Raw genomic sequence first — 17,603 nt, forward strand, 5'->3', positions numbered from 1 at the left:
TTAAAGACATGAAGAGGAAAACTGCTTTTTTGAGTATGTCAAAATTAGGGAGTTCTGTTAAAAGAAAAATGCCATGGGTGAATTTGACAGATAGTTGACAGAATTATAGAAGAAATGGGCAATGTCTGAAACCGAAAAGAGATTCTAATATGCAAGAAATGACTAAAAATTAACAAGAAATTACAAGACCTTCAACTTAATGGGGGAAAGGATATGAGCAAAGAATTCCCAGAATTTGAAATGTAAGTGACTAATAAGTATGTGATCTGGACTAGTGCTAGCCCATATGTTGCCTTGCTGCAAATCAGCAAAAGCCAGCCTTTTCTGCAGATAGCTCATAGTCATGAGAGGGCATGCAGAGCATGGCTTGGGTCTTAGCTCCCACTCCCGTATTCAAACATCATGGTGCTGACTAGAAAGATATGCTCAAACTTACTTGAAATGATAGAAAAACAAAACATAGGGTATCCCTTGATACCCTCAGATTTGCAAAAATAGATCATGTTGGCAGAAGCTTGCGGAAATAGAGACCCTTAAACATTACTGACTGGAGGTTAGCCTGGAGGTTACCATCATGATGACGGTACTTAATCAAATTAAAGGTAAATATGCCCCATTACCCAAGGCGAACATATCCCTGGGACAGGTAGGCTCACAAAGGGACTTGCCTGAGGATGTTCGTTGCGGTGTTGTTTACAATAGTGGTGAATTAGAGGCAGTCTAGTGTCTATTACTGATACCACAAAGGTCTAACATGCTGAGTACAAATTGGAAAACAGTATCAGCCATCAGAAACAGAGGAGGTGTATTCGTAGTAACATGAATAGATTTTTTTTAAATGTTAAAATTTTAAAAAGTGGTACTGAAGCAAGTAAGAAATAAACCAAGATTGATTCATATTACTTTGTGTTAATTAGCACACATTTTACAAAGGTCACAAATTACTAATATTAAGTAACACTTTAAGTAAATATAAAAAAGAAAGGCCACATAAAACACTTTACAGTGGTCACCTAATGATGAGGGAAGGGTGCTGGGAGCAGAGGGATGGCAAGGAAGGTATTGAGAATTAACTAAATAAAACAACAGGAAGTCTCAGAAGTATGTTTAATTTAAGCTTCTAACTCTACGGTCAAACAAACAAACAAACAAAACAAAACATGACAAGCAGTAGAAAAAAACATGTGCATGAAATGATGACAAGTAAATGAAGTTAATAAATATGAGGTTTAAATTGTGATTAAATTATGGGTGGTGGGGGGGTGTTGTAGACCGTAGAAGACTTCACTGAACTGAAGGTGTCATTCAGCTGATACCTGAAGGCTGAGAGAGACCTGTGTGAGAAGCATGGGACAAGTGGCCAATAAGACAATGATGTGAGAAGGTCCCCCTTGGAGGAGCTGTGGTAAGAACGGAGTGAGGGAGGGAAGGCAGGGCCAGATCTGCCACAAGGTGTTGGAGTTTAGGTTCCTGCAAGAATACGAGGGGAAGCCATGGATTGACTTAAAAGCGGAAAGTCTCAGGGTTTGATCAGCGCACCATGTTGCTGTGTGGAGAATGGACTGGAGGAGGACCAGGAAGAGCCAGAGAGATCCGTGGGGGCGATGGCACTTTCTGGGGGGCGGGGCAGGAGATAAAGGGAGCTTGACTGAAGATGGTGGTGGTGACAGTGGGGAGAACTAGACACTGCTGGGAGAACATGAAAGACAGCCTGCAGGACAGAGAATTTGGAGAAAGTTGTCACTCTAGTTATGGGTCTAAATCTTATCCACAAAAAAATAGAATTACAGTTTTCTCCTGCTCTCCAAAAGTAGAGATGAAAACTTTCATAACCTCAAATAGCATACACCAAAGAAACAAGTACCATTAATTTATATGGAAAAAAATTTTTTAACTAAAACAATTGACAATTTTGTTTTCATATTTCACAATACAAATGAAAATTGCCTTTTTTTTTCAGTCTCGCCACTCCCCTGCCAAAACTATTTTTTCTTTGATAGGAAGAGGGAGCAAGTCTTCCCTGTCTTGCTATGAGAAGACATCTAGAGTCACAGTACCATCATCTCCTGGTAAAGAAGAACAAGCAGTATAAAATGGATATAAAGAGGTTCCTCTCCCTCCTTACATGTCTGGTCAAGTCCTGGCTGGATGGGGCACCCTCATGGGACAGGCAGGAGTCATGGGACGGGTGGGAGGTCTCATCATGGTGGGGAGGGGTGCAGACATCATTGGCATGTGGCCTTCCGTAGATGGCCTCATTCCAGGAGCAGGTCCCACTGGCATGATCCCAGGAAGATAAGGGCCTATCACTGACATCATGGCAGGGACCCCCATTTTAGGTGCTGGCATCATAACAGGGCGAGGAGGTCCGGGGAGATTTCAGGGAGGTGGGATCAATGCCCTGCTAGAGGAGAAGCCAGCAATGGAGTAGGAGGTGTCTTTTCTTCTAAAAGGCAAGGAGGCTGCTCCTGCATCCATTTCTGATAGTAGCCTTTCACGTTCTTTGGGTTTCTCCCCACGGCAGCATGCCTTTCTCACAGATGTGGTGTCATGGGTGAGGCGTGGGTCACAGCAGTCTCAATAAAGCTTAGACATGTTGCACAAAACAAATCAAAAGAAGCCCAGATGTTCACAGATACAGTTAAAAACTATGGTGGCTGGTGGCTGGCTGCTGAGATGCGGAGCCCCATTGGGGGTAGGAGCTTTGGCCGAGCTGCTGAGGGTCGCCCTCCCTCTATAATGGCTCAGTACAAAATAAATCCTGAACGCTGGGGCGCCTGGGTGGCTCAGTGTGTTAAAGCCTCTGCCTTGGTCTCAGGTTGTGATCCCAGGGTTCTGGGATCGAGCCCCGCATCAGGCTCTCTGCTCAGCAGGGAGCCTGTTTCCCCTTCTCTCTGCCTGCCTCTCTGCCTACTTGTGATCTCTGTCTGTCAAATAAATAAATTTAATAAATAAATAAATAAATAAAAATAAATAAATAAATACTGAACGCTGCTTTTCCTTTTTGCCTTTTGCCCTAGTGGGGAAAATCCATTTCCTATTTCTCTTAATTAATGCAAACTGGTACTAAACTAGTTCTTTCTAAATAGCCAAGGGGTATTACTCAAACTTTTGAAAAGCAGGGGCTACCCATACTCAGTTACTCTAGAGAAAATGCAATATTTCTATTGCTCCAATCCCTTAAGGGTTGACTTGATTTAGTGCCAGTAAGGAATACCTGAAAACTAACAGTCCCATTGTTGCCCCTGAATTCTGGATCTCAGCCTATGAAATCATTTAAGCTGAAACTGTATCTGAATCCATGGTGGTAGTAAGTAGTGGTATGTATGTAGTGGTGAAATGTGCCTCATCTTCAGAGGCTGGACTGTGACCATTCATGTTTCTTCCAATGTTAAGTGGCATTCATTCTATGAGAAAAGCGGAAATCTATTTAACCAACTAAAATGTGAGAAAATATTGCTAAAGCTTAACACAGTGAAAACATTAATATTATCATCGGTAGAGTCAGAATGGATAGAATCAAGTCTCAAATACTTTCTTGAAGGCACTGAGCTTGAATTATTTTCTGAAAAATAACTTTAGAGAAGTGTGTAATTATTGTTGAAATTCAAGGAGGAAAAAAATAAATATCACCCCAAATGCCACCAATTGGAAATAACACTTCTAATACTCTGGTGTAAATTCTTCCAAACATTTTATCGACATGTATCTGTTATCTAAGAAAATTTTTTTCATACTTATCATACTGTTTTGAAAATTCTGTTTCATTGAGCAATGTATTTTAAATATTTCTTCTATATCATTAAATAGTATTCTATTATGAACTCTTAATGCTGGAGAGTATCTCGCCATTTAGCCAATCCCTAAACACTTTGTAGATAATTTTGAAAGTGGGACTTGGGGGACACAGGATGGGTAAGACTTTATATACATATTTAAAAATTTATGGCATATGCTGTAAAATTGTATGGATAGGAGGAGAAGGTTGGAAGGATCTATTTTACTGGGCAAAATCCAAAGCCTTAGCAAGTAACAACTAAATATAATTGTTACCTTGTACCAAAGAAGGTTTAAGCACTTTCCAGATATAAATTAACTTATTCCCTATAGCAACCCTCTTAAATATTAACTGCTCATGTCATACAGGAAGGCATGAAGTTTTCGTCACTTGCTCAAGGCCACACGAGTGATGGATCTAGGAATGGAATGCAGGGGTCAGGCTCCAGGCCTACCCTCTTAGCTACCGTGCTGTGCTATCTTAGGCATGGTATCAGAAGGGGTAAAGGCCAGACATTAGCAGCCTCACCTGTGGATAGACCAAAGGTTACACTGACTGAACTGACTGAATTTACTTCTGTAGGGCTCAGTGAAGAGTGGATTTTGGATGACGTATATCCCATCACGTTCCAGGAACCCATATTCCCATACCACATTTGCACAAAGGCAAAAGGACTCCTCCTTAGTATTGGATTATTTCTGCTTCCCCCCCCCTCACTTAATTTTCCCTAAAATAAGATGGATGACTTTACTTGGTGAATTAGTAATCAGTAATGATCTAATGGGCCAGAGTCAGCAAAAAGTGGGGTCACTGCCTTGCCGAGGACCAGCCTTACCCCTACTCTCTTTTTTCTTCTTGAATAACTGTGAGCAAGCAAGCTAAACCATCATTGTTCAGTCCATTCTTCACCATTCTTTACCATGAATTTGTTGGTTCCAACTTGACTACATTTAATCTACTCTCAGTTGGGTAGGGCCCGCAGATAGGAGGCGTCATTGAAACCCCAAAGCTCCAGCCATTCTAGTTGGTTGATTTTTCTTTTTCTTTCTTTTTTTTTTTTTATTGTGGATCTAACCTGGGGATCATTGGGATCACAAAATCCTCTGAAAATAAATGAAAGCTTTCCCCACTCATTTATACTTGTTTTGTTGTTTTCAGTTATAAGAGGCCCACAGATGCCCTGAAGCCCATTCCCTAGCCACTGAAGAGGTTTAGAAACTTTGGAGTAAAAATGCCTTAACAGGTTCTATATACCTTGATTTTTTTTCTTGTTCTTTTTCTTTTTAAAACCCTCTAATGCCCAAAACTTGTTTACTATTCTCAAAGACTCAGCTCCAGTTCTGGGAATTTGTAAGCAAATAACAATACCCTTAATCCTAGCCCTAACCTTCCTGCTGAACTCAGGAATGCTTGGTGGAACCCACGAGACACAGGCTTTCCCATTCACAGGAAGATGGTCAGAGAAAATTTCCAAGACTAGGGATGGCCATTGGAAAAAATAAATGAGTTTAGCAGTTTTGGGTACCATGAAAGTGATGAAGTAGAGGAGGAAATTAAGTGCAGAAAGATTGGCAGGATAAGAATGGTGCTGGCCTCTGGGGCATGAAGAAGCCTTTCCTTCTGGTGTTGAAATGCGCAAAGCACCTTGTTGTGAAAAATACCAGGGATGGGCAAACAATCCAAAGATCAGGAGGTTCGACTGGAATCCCTGCTCAGGCCTAAACAAAGGCCTTTTGAGGCTTTGTATAGATCAGTGAGTTCTTTCTACATCCTTGCCTCTCCTTCCTGATTCATTTGGTGACTATTCTTTCCAGGTAAGGAGAATTCCCAAACTCTTTTTTTCTTCTTTCTTTCTTTTTTTTTTTTTTTTTTTTTTTTTTCTGGAGAGATTCTCGTTTTGTAGGTTGAAAATTGGGTAGAAATCATGTTTCACTGTCAAGAAAGTCACTGGAAATATGCCCAGGATGAACTTAGGAATAATCATGCCATATATACAAATATGATATTTCTTAAGAAGCATTTACATGGTAAGAGTTCAGGATATATATATATATATATATATATATATATATATATACATGCCTCCTACATTCATATGTTCATGTATATGATGTGTACATTCATACACATCCCCATTCATAGTAATATATACTTATTTCATTGTAGAAATATTAATAAGTGTGTTATGGAATAAAGCACTCTGACATACTTAATGTACATTTGTGATCCCTACCCATGAAAGAAGAGGAGGCATGAGCAAGGGCCTCATCCCAGGGCACTGGTTCCTAATCACTTTATCATCCCATCTAGATAAACATAGATCCCTTAATCTAGAGATCCTAGTGCTGGGTTATTAAGTATTTAACTAATTGATTGATTCTAAGTTTCCATGAATGACCTGAAATTGATGACCTATTAAGTTTCAGGCACTTTTCTTAGTCAAAGGTCCGTTGCACCTGATTTGGCAGCTTGCCCGTTGGACTCCCCCAAGGATTATTTCAAGCACATGACTCATTCCATGGATGCTTTTAGAGCCAATAACCTCAGTACTAAGGACAAGGACTAGAGATGTGGCTCATTAAGTTGACTTCAACTAAGAGTGAACAGGGAGAATTTTAATTGGCCAATGTTTGATTGGAGATAAATTATAGACAAGGGAAACAAAATACCTAATTCAATCTCAATCAACTTGAATCTGTGTCACTCATGTCCCCAGAGGACTTCACAGAGAACATGTAGCTGATTGGGCTGGACCACCGCAGGCCCAGCACTCAGGTACTCGAACGGCACACTGTCCTGTCATGAGCGCTCACTACAAAGGCAAGTGTGGTGAGAAGGGGCTTTGAGGAACTTGTGCCTGTTCCTGATTAGACCTGGACTTGCTGCATGGTTTTGTATTTCTCCCTTCTACATGTCATGTTCCCTGATTTATAAATGTTCGGGCCCCTCCACTGAGAGAAGATAATGCTTGTATGGTATGTGCTGAAATAGCTAGTTTGTACAGGCTTACCCTTGATGCCCCTGTTAATCGCTGTCTTGGAGATGTAGAGATCCCACTCACCCTCTATATTCCCATCATGCAGATAGTGCAGAAGAACATGTGGTTCAGTGTTCAAGGTCAGGGGCTCTAGGGCTGGCCAAACCAGAGTGTTTCCCTTGTAGCAAAGACCGTCTGGGTGACAGGCCTTGATCTCCTTAAACACTGACCATGCAAGGAGGGCAAGGGCTACAGAGAGTGGCTAGACTGAGTTGCTACACTATGAAAGCTTGTTGCAAATAGATCCCAGCAACAGATGCTTTGTCCAGTAGTCTGCTCCTGGACTCCCTGGAGGTAAGTTCTCCCAACAAACCTATGTCTTGATGGCTGTCTCCAGGTCTTTTCTTGGGCCTCTCCCAACCATCAGCCACCCTCAGATTAGAGTTTTCTGGAATTCTGCTACACAGCGAAATTGTTAAAATACTGTGAACTTCACAGGAAGGAATGCTGGAAAGAACATGGAACCAAAGGCAGGGAACTAGGGCCTGGTAAACAGGCTTTCTGTCCTCTCCTTAGCTGTAGGGCCTTAGGAAGGTCCTGTAACACGTAGCCTAGGCCTCAGCTGAAAATGAGGCCCTTAGAAGAGATGTTCATGAGCTCTCTTTTAATACTGAAATGGTTATTTAGGCACATGTTGAGCTTAATTGTTACTGCTCAGAAAAAAAGCCTTATAAAAATTTTAGAAAATGTAGCTAGCCTTCCCAGTTAGTTGGGGATCCGAGTTCCTCTATCTTCTTCCAATAGACAATTTTTGAAAGTTACTTAAGTGAGAATTTTTTTAAAGATATATTTTAAATATTTTATTTACTTGAGAGACAGAGAGAGAGACAAGCTAGGGGAAGGGGCAGAGGGAGAGGGAGAAGCCAACTCCCCACTGAATGGGATACTCAACCTGGGGCTCAATCCCAGGACTCCAGGATCATGACCTGAACTGAAGGTAGATGCCTAACCAACTGAGCCACTCAGGTACCCCCTTTTTAAAAAAAGATTTTATTTATTTATTTGAGAGAGACAAAGAGAGTGTGAGCAGTGGGAGGGGCAGAGGGAGAAGGAGAGACTCTCAAGCAGACGGAGCTCAATGTGGAGCCTGAGGTAGGGCTTATCTCACAATCCTAAGATCATGACCTGGGCTGAAATCAAGAGTCAGACACTTAACTGAGTGAGCCACCCAGAAGCCCCAAGAATTCTTTATTTTAGCTGAGCTGGGACTGTGATTCCCCTCCGGTATTTTGAAGGGTGCCTAGGAACTCATGGTACACAGTCAATACATTTTATTTTAATATATGAGTAAATGAATAAATGAGGGCTTTTTAACCCATGTAGAGGGAATGAATGGCATCTTGACAATGTAGAATATCCTACAATAAGGTAAAATACGTTATAATGAAAGCCTGGATTCAAAGCGAAATATAGTGAGATGAGCACTTGATTTGCCATCAGATACCCTAACTGTGAGGCCTGAGTGGTCTTTGACAAGGCATGTGGACTTTCTAAGCCTCAGTTTTCTCATTTGCAAATGGAAATAAATAATAATATCCATCTTATTTGCCCCCACAGGGTTCCGGTAAGAATCAAATGCTACCGTCAAGCAAAGAGAGTCAAGTATCATATGGTTTCACTTATTTGTGGAGCATAACAAATAATATGGAGGACAAGGGTAGATGGAGAAGAGAAGGGAGTTGAGGGAAATTGGAAGGGGAGGTGAACCATGAGAGACTATGGACTCTGAAAAACAACCTGAGGGTTTTGAAGGGGCGGGGGGTGGGAGGTTGGGGGAACCAGGTGGTGGGTATTAGGGAGGGCAGGGATTGCATGGAGCACTGGGTGTGGTGCAAAAACAATGAATACTGTTACGCTGAAAAGAAATAAAAAATTGAAAAAAAAAGAATCAAATGCCACCTGAAAATGCTTTATAAACAATAGTGTTATAAAAACACTTGATATCATAATACCGGAACAGTACAGTTATTGGTGATAATGGGTTAATGACCATTACATTTCCTTCAATATTGGCTACTAAGTTTCATTAGTAAGCTTTAACTTTAACTCACAAATTAAGAAAAAAAGTTTCCTACAGAAATTTATCTATTGTTTTCAAATACAATATAAATGGTCACTTTCTTTGATGTACATTTTAATCTAATGAGTAACGTATATGTCCGTATTATGGCGACATCAATATCTGAGCATACTGCACTTCCTAAAGGCTCCTTAGGGGCCTTCAAAATACATATCCTTAGTTCCTTATCTGTGACGGCCAAATCTACAAATCTCCCAAAACCAACTTTGCTTGTTTTTATTTATTTATCCCAGTTAGTGAGACCTTTCATTTCATTGCAGATGTATCAGCGTGTGATTTCTCCTGTTGCCCATTTGATGGAGATATTATGAAATATACGGACTATGTAAGGTATTACCTTTCTAAAACCAGAAAAACTGAATTTCATAGCACATTTAGTTTCAAAGATTTGTGAAAAGAGATTTTGAGCCTATGCTATCAGAAGAAGTGAAATGAAAGCATAGCAACAATAGCAGCTCAGGCACATGGGATATGAATCTTCTCCTTGGAAATGTACCAGAACGTAACCACTACGGTCTGCGCTGGCCTGCTGGGAAGTGCTATTCTTAAACTGATGGTACTTGATCTTCCCACTGAAATTGTCCCTTATAGACAGCATCACTTTCCTTTGAAAATCCTCAGGGATGGCAAATCTTCCTGCTCTTCTATGGATTACATTCTTGAATCCAACCCAGATCACGAAAAAGCAAATCTGGGGGAAATGGCGGACATGCAATCTGGGCAATAGGTAGTCATTTTTGTTGTTATTGTTATAAAAAATAAATCTGGATATAGGAATATTGACAAGATGGGAAACCAATAAAATAGGCCGTAATTAAGTATTTTCATAACTCCCAAGGTCTCTCAGATGGTTTATAATTGCTATTTTATAGGACTAAGTGACTATTAGATCTTCTTGATAAATTCTGCATAAGCAATAAGATCACAGAAAAATAAACATAAAACATTGTTACCTGGATATGATAACTTTTGTATTCTAGAATAGCAGAGTCTTCATAGAAGACTTTTTTTTTTTCTGAAAATTTGCTTCTAGGCAAATTTTGTAGAATAGGCAAAAATTATAGAAGAATAAACTCTTCTACAATTTAAGAATAATAAAAATCATTAATACCATTTTACATTTTTATTATTATCTCATAAAATGAATGGAAAAATAGATCAAAGCCAAAAACTTATCTAAGTAAAAGATGCATACATTATTAGACTGCCAAAGTGACAAATGTTTTATATTGGTCAATTATTATTACTATTTAAAGTTTATTTATTTTTTAGTAATCTCTATACCCAGTGTGGTGCTTGAACTTGCTACTCCAAATCAAGAGTTGCTAGCCCTTCCAAATGAGCCAGCCAGGCTCCCAAGTCAGATAATTCTTGTGATCAACTAGCATATTGCCTTTATTTGGGAAGAGAAAAAACAAAATTAACAAGTAGCTTCAAAACTATGTGATTTCATTCATATGTAGAATTTAAGAAACAAAACAAACAAAGGGAAAAAGAGAGAGAGAGAAACCAAGAAAAGGACTCTGAACTCTAGGGAACAAAGGGGTGGTCACCAGAAGGGAGGTGGGTGGGGGGATGGGTGAAATAGGAGATGGGAATTAAGGAATCCACTCCCACCGTGATGAGCATTGGGTGTATATGGAAGTGTTGAATTATTATACTGTACAACTGAAACTAATATTGCACTGCATGTTAACTAACTGGCATTTAAATAAAAACTTTAAAAGAAACTATTTAAAAGAAGCATAACTATGGATTTTGAGATATGTTTTTACTTTCTGGGAACAAAATTTCACATAGCATATAAGCCCCTGTTAGATTTTGGTAGCTTCAAACTCATTATATGTTTTCCTTTAAAGTAAAAGCAAGAAATACTTTAACCAGGTAATGAAAAATGAATCAAAATCATATTTATAGGAAGTCTGCCTTCTCAGTTGGAAACAAATTGTCTTTTCTTATGCATGATGTTCCAGAAGAACTCCTTTTGGAATGTAATGCAGCTGAGCTCTCTGGAAATCACTGCAGACAATCAACACACCTCCACTGGGAGGGATAGAGAGAGAGAGAGGGGAGGGGGGAAAGCCGGGAGATCTAGGGAGACATTTCAGGGAAAGGCCCTGTTTGAACTTGTTCTGGGAGGGCCCAGCTGATCAGTTAGATTACCTTTCCAAACAAAACAAAAGCTCTTTAGGGTAGAGCTGCAGTCCCTGGGTAAAGCTTCCTATTTAAAGAGAGAGATTGCCTGTGGCATTGGGACACACCCAACCAAGTCCTCCGACTACTGGTTTCAAGGCTTGAGGAGGTAACAAAAAAAAAAAAAAAAAAAAATGGGACTGAGGCAATGGGATTTCATCAAAACTGTAGAACTAGCAGCTAGAGCAGAGGTAGAACAAATCATAGAAGGTGGGGGTGGGAGAGGGAAAGGGGGAGGAAAGATCAACTAGGAAAGAGGGGTGGGTTAAGAGGAAAAATCTGGCCAACCTGAACCAAAGTAGTCCAGAGAAATCATTCAGTTCCAATTCTTTTGCAGGTTCATTGACCTCCCAGGCTTCTATTTTCTCCAATTGTCCTCGCTATTTTCCCTTGAATAGCAACAGAAGAGTATGCATGAGCTTTTTACAGGGATGATTTCCCCCCAAATAATAGTTTTATTGTCAGCTAAATCTAAGTTATAATCTCACATCTGATCCCGTTTCAGCTAAATGTCCTAGCTTAGCCCAGTAGAGTTCCTCACTTGAAAACTGGGAAAATGATGGGCACCATTCGGGCTGGTTTTGATTAAATTCCATGAACACAGCAGACATTCAACAAATATTAGTGAACTCACTGAAACCCTAAGCCAATGGACTGGCTGAACAGGTTTGAATTGTTGTTACTAGCCATGTGATGGTGGACAAGATAGACCACTTGGTTAAACATCAGTTTCCACAGCTAGAAAATGGGAAAGTTATAGGATGGTTAATTGCCTACTTTGTGTGGTTGTCTGGAGGGTTAAATGGAAAGGAAAAAAAAAAAAAAGAATTATTATATTCCTGGACCTGACATGGTAAGAAATCATTAAATGTTAGCCCTTATTAGCACCTTTTCACTATAAATGGCTGCTGATGAAGTATTCTCACTAGGGACTCAGTGCCTACCCTTTGAACAGTGTAATAAATAGGGTCAGCCAAGTAGCACATTGCCTCACTGTATGACATCAAATGACATGTAAACAGTGATAACAAACTGAGGACAGAAGGTGAGTCAGAAATGCTCACGTTTCATTGTACTTACTGCCTAAAAGCAGACGAAACTGAAAACCAGAACCCACACTTCATCTGACTGTTCCGGCATCAAGACAAGTGGCTTTCGATTTAAATGGTCCCCAAGTCCCTCATTGATTTAGAAATCAAACGCCAATGATAGAAGTGATTTAAATGGTGATGTGCACTGAGGAGAGTTAGAGAACAAGAGTTTTCTTCTGTTGAGAGGAATTGGCCAGGTACATGATTTAACAAAACCTGGCTCTCAGACACAGACCAGCGCTATGACTTGGGAAACAGCCCACGGGTGCTGAGTCCAGCCCCACTCACCCTCAAATCGAGCCCATTTCTGTGTGATCTATAATGAGAGACATATACCCTCAGATGGTATATTCCAGCAGATAGCAGAGCTCACCTACTGATAACAGTTCTTCCCTTTCTTTATGCAGAAGATAAAAATGGCTTCCCAATCTTTTGTGTGCCATGCAGACTGTTCTAAGGATGGGCTGAGGGGAGCTGTCAGCAGAGACGACAATGATCCTTCTTTTGGCAGAAAGCGCAATTTAATAGAATGAGAATAATGAATAGGTTTCCAGCTCCTTCTAGACGCCCGGCCATGTTCTAAGTTTTACCTGCGTTAGCCTATTTAATCCTTACACGGAATCTTTGAAATAAATACTATTATTGTAGTAAACTGAGACCAAGGAGGTCCAAAAAGGCTTAGAAATTTCACCAAGATGACTCAGCACTAAAATTTGAATTTATATTCCGAGTTCAATGGAACAGAGCTATCAAGTAAAAAGAAAAAAATAGTGTTTAAAACATTCAGCTAAGAGCATGATCTCACACAACACATACACTCTACTACTATATCTTGTCCTGTTAGATCAGGCATAGCAACATATTAATTGAAAATACCGGGCGATGGCTTTAAACACATCACAGTGTGAAATGGTCTTGAGTGTATCTTTAGTGCATAGATGCAAACAAGCAATAATCTATAGGTAATGACAGAACTGGACTGAATTGAATTATAACAAAGCCAGCTGATGTCAGATATGACAGCTTTCTTCTTTGCCCACGGCTTAGAATAATAAAAACAGCCACATTGGTGGTGAATAAACTATCTTCCAGGCACTTTTCAAGTGTTCGAGTTGTATTAACTTATTTAATGGCTGTCACACTCCTGTGAGTGGTATTATTCGCCTTCTACAGACCAGAAAGATCCGGCGGTAGTGAGCTTAAGTAATTGAAGCAAGATGCCACCCCAGTAGTAAGCGGCAGTCTCATTCCAGGACGTGTATCTTGAGCAACTACATGCTGCCACATCTGAGAAATGAATCAAAGCGCCAGGTCTGGGCACCATGGTGGAGGGGAGTTTGGTTCACAAGGATATTCTCAAAGATTACAGAGTGCTCAACAGAAAAAGTGCCTTCTTAGAAAAAACCTCGCTGATTGCAGAGCGGAGACAGAACTGCCTCTATGACCACGTTCTAGACAGTTTCCTTCAAAGTGTGGCCCCTTGGACTATCCAGTTGTATTGGGACTTTGGATCCTGTGTGGATATGGCCATCCTGGTTTCCCCACCAAGTCCGCACGACGGCTTGCCCTTGTTAACAGTAGATTGGCAGCTTCTGCGCAATCCCTGGGGTGGGCTGTGGCATTTCTCCTTAAAGGTCTGTGCTGCTGGGAAGGTTCCATGGCCTTTCCCAGCCTTTCTGTTGCTCAGCATGTCCCCGCCCTAAGGGACACCCCTGTGCAAATTACCAACATTGATGGACTCTCAGGGCACGTGAGAAACCAATCGAATGCAACAAAACGCCGTGTTACACAAGTAATTTAAGGAATTGAAGGAATTAAGACAGTCTTTTTCCAGGCATGGCTTTTGACTCCCTTTCTGGCATGCCCACCCCCCTCTTGTGTATCACCAACCTTTCAACCCTCATCTTTTCTTCTTTAGTGCACTCCCCTAGCTAGATAGACACAGCTCGAGTACTTCCTTTCAGGTTCCCTAGGTCATTTATGAAGTGGGGACACAACTTCCTCTCTGAGCCACAGATACATTCCTTTGCTCCACAGACCACGCTGTTCTGCTCAGAGGTCTGTCAGATCTTTCAGGAACAGAGCCCTACTGACTGAGGCGTGCCGGCACTCAGAAGGGAGAAAGAATCAGCCGAAACTCAGTTGCCCTGAGGGGACTGGACAAGGTAAATATTGACTCTGCAAGGAGCAGGTTCTAGGGAAGCTCGCCATCTAGCTTCGGGTCTGGTTTCACTATCCCGTCCACGAATCTGTTGGGAGAAGACGGGCTGGATGGAACAAATTTGAGACATGATATTGTTCTCAGGCCTAGATGAGATTTGGGCCAATCATCCAGGGAGGTGTCAGTCTGAGATGACAACGGGAACGGGAGACCCAGAGAATCGGGTTTCAGAGCCCCCCTGCCCCCCACCTTGCCCCGGCTTCCCATTGGCATCAGAGAAATAGATAACGGGACAGAAGATCAATGACATAATAATATGGTTACAGAGAAAGGCAGCTTCCTGGTCAGGCCCGGATTAACCCTCCAGCTTAATGAAGGACAGAAGAAACAAATCCATCCCCCACTTTCTCAGAGAAGAGGAGCAAGCTGTCTTTGACCCAAAGCCTCAGTGGGGCTGAGTCCACATCCAGAGCAAAACAGGAAGGAATCCAGCACCGGACCCTCCCACCATTCACACCGTCACTCTAAAGAAAACCTCCCAGCAGCCTGCCCTCTCTTCCATATATACGTACTCAGGGTTGCACAGTCCCGCTGTGAAACCAAGCCAGACATTGCTGAGTCCAGCTTCATACATCTAGCATTCTCTCCTCATTTCCTTGTCCTTGGTTCAAAGCGTTCCAGGGGAACTTATTCCCTTCACTCTAGATTTGGGTCTATTTATTTTATTTTATCATTAGTATTTTTTCAGAACATGGGCCATCTCTGAACTGCTTGATCTTCTTCTCCAGGACCTCTCTGTTTCTTCAGAGTTGGCTTTTTCTCCCCAGGCTGCCCCGCTTACATCAGACTAGCCCTGTTTTCTCCTTGGTTGGCAAGGGGCGGGGGCGGTTAGAGCATCACTCTCTCTTTTGTGATAACTCTTCCTTACACCTCCAGGCTGAGATGGCATTGAACCCAGAACTTCCCAAACAGAAGGATTCACCTTGATTCCTAGAACTCGGTGTTCCCTATGTCTGTTCATCGCTTACTCTATCTACACTTCTTTTCTCCTTTCTATGCTGCATAGCAAATCAGAATCATACTGGATGTATTCAAATAAGACTTCTTAGATTGGGTCCCCCATTTTTCAACCTGCCTGCTTTTGTGGAGCCCCAATTATCTTTTGCTCAAATAGTCACAAAACCATCCAATAAATGTCCCACACCTTCACCATTTACTAGTCTTCCCCACAATTAATCTTTCATAGAACTTCCTGGTTACTATTACTGGAAAAAAGTCACTGATCACATCATTTCCTGAAGAGACAATCCTAAGTTTTTAAGTTGAGGCCAACATTCTTATCCTCAGCTACCTCTATGTGGTCTGGATAATCTGGATTCTGGAATCGAAACACTGCTCCTTACCCAGTGCTCAAGCAGGCCCAGAAGTTCTTCTTTTTAGGTGATGGTTTTCCAAGATACGTGTGGGCTGGAACAGTAACAGCAGATGAATGTGACAAATTAGCCTTGGATTTTCTATGCAGCAACTTCGCAAGCTGTTTTACCAGGATGGCAATTTTAATGAGAGATCCAGAATGTTCTGGGCACCCTCCTGCCTCCCTCCCCCTCCAGGAAGTACCTCGATTGTGGATGTTTATCAGCCCTGATGGACTGTTCCCACATCATCAGGCAATCAGTCATGAAAAGGAACCAGAAAGTTTTTTTCTCTAGCCTACCACTACCTTTTTAACCCTCAGTCATATCAACGATATGGAAAGTGATAAGCTGCAGGAAATGCATTTGCAAAGCGGGAAGGGATGGGTGCAGATGTGGAAAGAAAAGACCCTATGATCTGTACAGTTTTATGTAGGTAGTTAAGACACCCTTAAATCTGGGCAACTTGACAGCTTAGGTTGATCTCTTTGCCTTGCCAACTAAAATGCTCTGTAATTCTTCTTAAGTTGTTGACAGGTTGTTAAAGCAGGGCAACATGCCCTCATCTAACCTGCCTTGGCGTGAGTCTTTGCTCATGGCCCTGAATCCCTGGCCTTGCTAGAGGAAGGTGTGGCTTTGGGAGAGTGTACCAAGTTCATAGTCTTGAAGTCTTAGTGTAAGAGACATCAAAGGGGTTGTGCTCCTCTACATGAGCACAATGAGCAGGGCCTGGCCCTGGTAGGTGAGGTATGCCCAGGCTGTAAAAGAAGGATTTGAGAGACAGAGTGACAGAGAGAGGGGCAGGTCAGAGTCTATATTTGGGCATATTTACTTAGGTTTGTACAGTGAAGGCCAACCTCACTGAGAGCCATCCAACTCATCAGGCTCTGCTGTGGTCCAGTCGTCATTTGATTCAAGGATGTCATATAGTTTTGGTTTGATGAGCTTTGTTGATGAAGTGGTGTTGGGTTTGCTGCAATAAGTTTGGAGCTGATGTAATAACCTTTTGAACATAAACATGATAGCAAGGAAGAGAAAAAACAAGATCATTTCTTTTCATTCAACAAAACAAAACAGAACCACATTTCAAATCCCTTTGCAGTTGGAATAAAAAACACGTAGATAAAAGCCTTTTCTAAATCTTTACCCTTTATGAAGAGTAAAGTCACAGAAGTCAATTTCATAAGAGTCAGAGCACAGAAGGCATATATAACCCAAATATTCTCCAGCCCCAGATGAAGCAGAATTAATACCAGTAGTTACCAGGGGTAGCTACATAATTTGTGGATCCTGGTGCAAAGTGAAAATGAGGGGCTGCTTATTCAAAAAGCAGGAATAAAGTAACATTAAAGGAACTAAAATATAAAGCTTTTTCATTCTTCAGCACTTTTTTTTTAACCTATAATGGTTTAAATGCCCAATGTAAAGAAAACTTAAAATTCTGTAATTTTAGCTTGAATTTTACCACTCATTTCTATATTGTGCAATGTGATTTTTTTTTAAAAGCAAATGTCACAGTACTTCGCTTGTTTGCAAAATAAATGACATTATGCAATTCTTCCGTTCTAGATCACACACGCATATGAGTTCTTCCCTTCCAGAATAGTGGAAACACTGGACAAAACTCAACAGTTTTTATTTCACTTCTTGATATATGCACATTGTGCCAACACTCTACTTTTGGCCAACTAATGGGTAAAGAGGGACAAAGACAATGAACTGTAGGTGGCCATATTTTTCCTTTCCCTTCCATTTCATTATTTTTAGGGTAAGTGATTGTCTAATACAAGGAACTAAGGCAAGAAAAAAAAAGGAGGTTGTACATTGTGTGGGACTCTCAGGGACTTTAAG

This window comes from Martes martes (assembly GCF_963455335.1).
Source record: "Martes martes genome assembly, chromosome: 2".
Lineage (NCBI taxonomy): Eukaryota > Metazoa > Chordata > Mammalia > Carnivora > Mustelidae > Martes > Martes martes.